Below are 2,821 nucleotides of genomic sequence, written 5' to 3' on the forward strand. Positions count from 1 at the left end.
CCATGTGCAGAATCCTTCTCATGCAGCAGTTTTGTTCTTGGGCAGAGTCATGTCCCTCTGTCATTGCCGTGCTCAAGCCCTCCATGTCATTAAACCACCACCAAATGTCATTCACCTTCTCTCCCCAGTACACCTGCAGTTCTGCAGAGATGCAGTTTCCCCAGTGCAAACCCTCTGTTCTGGTGTCATCTTTCCCAGCTGTGTTACTTGTCCTTCCCCTTCTCCTCAGAGGTTGAGAGCATTGTGCATGCTGCACCTCCTCCAGCCACACCTAAACCTGTAATTTTGCATGCTGGGTATTTGAAAGTATTTGTGCCTTACCTGTTTGCTTTGGCTAAAGACATTTTTGACTAGGAACTTGAAAGAAATGAGACAAAAATTGTTTATGTGAGGTAGTGCAGGCTGAGGATTAATTTAGCAGTATAACTGCAATGATCTGATGTCAGTGTGAAAAATAGAGACCTAGATGATGAAAGAAGTCAAATAATCTGTGTTTAAACCTTCCTTTATTCTAGCCTGGATTTTCTGAGAATGTGTATGTAACTATCTTTTTATATATTTTTCCCCTTCACCATTTGTTCCATTCCATGACTTCCAATGTGTGTCTGTCTTTGTGATAGACCTCAAGGCTCCTTTTGGACCACAAAGAAATGCATCTGGTGTTTTTGTGCAGCACTTGAAGCTAATGTTAATCCTTCCCTCAATTCCCTGGAACAAAGCCAAGCTTCTTAATGCTTCTTGGAAATGGCTTTGGGGGACTTTGATAATCAAGATTGCTTTTTTAGGAGCTACTTGGTCAAAAAATGCCTTTTGGAAATGGTCCTTCTGTTGAGGGCAGGCTGGGGCTGGGCAGGGTGTAGGAATGGCCTGGAGACATGAAGTCCTTGAGGGTCTGCTGAGCTCAGGGTACACAGAGAGCTGAGTGAGTGAGGTGGCACAGTGGCCTTGGGCTGTGCCAGTCTCTGCCCTCAGCTGCACAGGTGCTAGGGCTTGGGGCAGCACATCCCTCCTCCTGTGCACACCCTTGTCCTTGATCCTGCAGAGCTGCACAGAAGTGAATCAAAAGTATCACCCTGATACAGGGTGGCATTGGTTTGTGACAGCTTTAATATATTGTTATATTCAACTGGGAAAAAATGGAAATGAGAAGAAACTAATGGTGATGAGGGGGAAAGAATAATCGACTAGAAAAAGTGTTGGGAAAAGGGTGGAAACATCTTTCTGACTTAAGTCCTAGAGCTTGCTCTTAACAGAATAAAGAAGTGGAAATGCATCTCTTAATTACCGGTGTTCAGGGACCCTTCCCTGCCAAAAAAAAAAAAAAAAAAAAAAAAAGAGAAGGGAAAGAAGTTAGAGGCAGAAAGGCAGAAATGAGAAGTGCAAAGGTTGTGAGCAGAGTGAGAAGTAGGGAGTAGAAATAGAACTGGAAAGTACTCTTGACAACTTATTTTTTCAGCTTTCTGAGCTTCAAATAATCAGCATTAATTGGCCTTGATTGTATGTTCACGAGATGCATTTTAAAAAGCGTTGAAAACGTGTATGAAGTATTACTCCAGTCATTTGTGAATTAATTCTGATTGAGTAGCTGTTGTACTCTGAAGGCATCTGCTTGTTTTACTGCACCACAGCGTGAGTGATGTAGGACAACCAGAACGGGTTTCTAGACACACAAATGTCCTGTAGGTGTCAGCACTTCTCTTGCTATTTTCCTGATTTGCAGCAACAGGAGTGACAGGAAAAAACAGTGGATTGGGTTTTTTTGGTTGGTTGGTTTTTTTAAATTAAAAGTAGTCTAGTGGATAGTCTTTGCTACTGAACACTGTTGAAGCAAAGTTTTATATAATTAACAGGAACTAACAGGCAGAGCTCTCCTTACTGGATAAAGAGGCTTCAGAAAATTGACTTGGTTAAAATGTTACTTGCAGAATATCATATAGCTGTTTATAAAACTGTCTAAATAATAGGACTAAGCCTTTGGTAAATATTGAAACAAATGACACTCACCAGTTGTAATGTGCTCTGCCATATGTGACAGCATCTCTGAGGTTAAGCATTAGCTCCAGGTTGTCAGAGTTCTGACTTCTGAAGCAGTCATGAACATGGAATGAGACACAGGACTTACATGCAGCTGGTTCACATTCATGTTTGTTCATGTGCTGTAAATCCAGCAAGGGCAGCCTTGCACCAACCCAGCCCTCCTGGGGCACTGGAGTCCAGCTCTGAAGGGTGACAGCAGCGAGTGAATGTGTGTGACTCAGGTGTCTGAGCACCATGGGGAACTGGGGTCTGACACACCTTGGAAGCAGGAGGAGAAATGTGGTTTAGCCCTGTGCTGTTTACAGAAGATTTATTTCATAATCATGGTTGGGAGGAGTGAAGAGTTAATTTGAACCATCTTTTTAATGCATAGGAAGAAAATAGGCATGGAGCGCTCTCTCTCTTGGACTTGGAACTCTGAGCAACCTGGCAGGTCTGATGATATTAGCAAAGCCATTTGATTCAGAAGGAGATTTGGGATTTGTGTTCAGAAGACTGCTGAAGTTCAGTTTTGTAGCATTCCATGCTTTTCTTGCTCTACATTGAGCCTGGTTAGAAATTTGTCTAGGTTGTCTCTGTATTTCTGACCTCATGAATTACTAAAGAGCTCCTTTCCCTGACACTTGTTTTCAAGGCAGTCCAAGAAAGTATTAATAGCTGAATTTCCATAAGGATGTTTCTAAATATTGGTTTCTTTGGCTAAGGAGTGTGATTTTGTTGGCTCATGTTCTTCATTCGACCAACACTTCTTGCCCTCTTCCTGGAGAGCTGATGTCACAACTAT

Source organism: Melospiza melodia, chromosome 1, assembly GCF_035770615.1.
Source record: "Melospiza melodia melodia isolate bMelMel2 chromosome 1, bMelMel2.pri, whole genome shotgun sequence".
Classification (NCBI taxonomy): Eukaryota; Metazoa; Chordata; class Aves; order Passeriformes; family Passerellidae; genus Melospiza; species Melospiza melodia.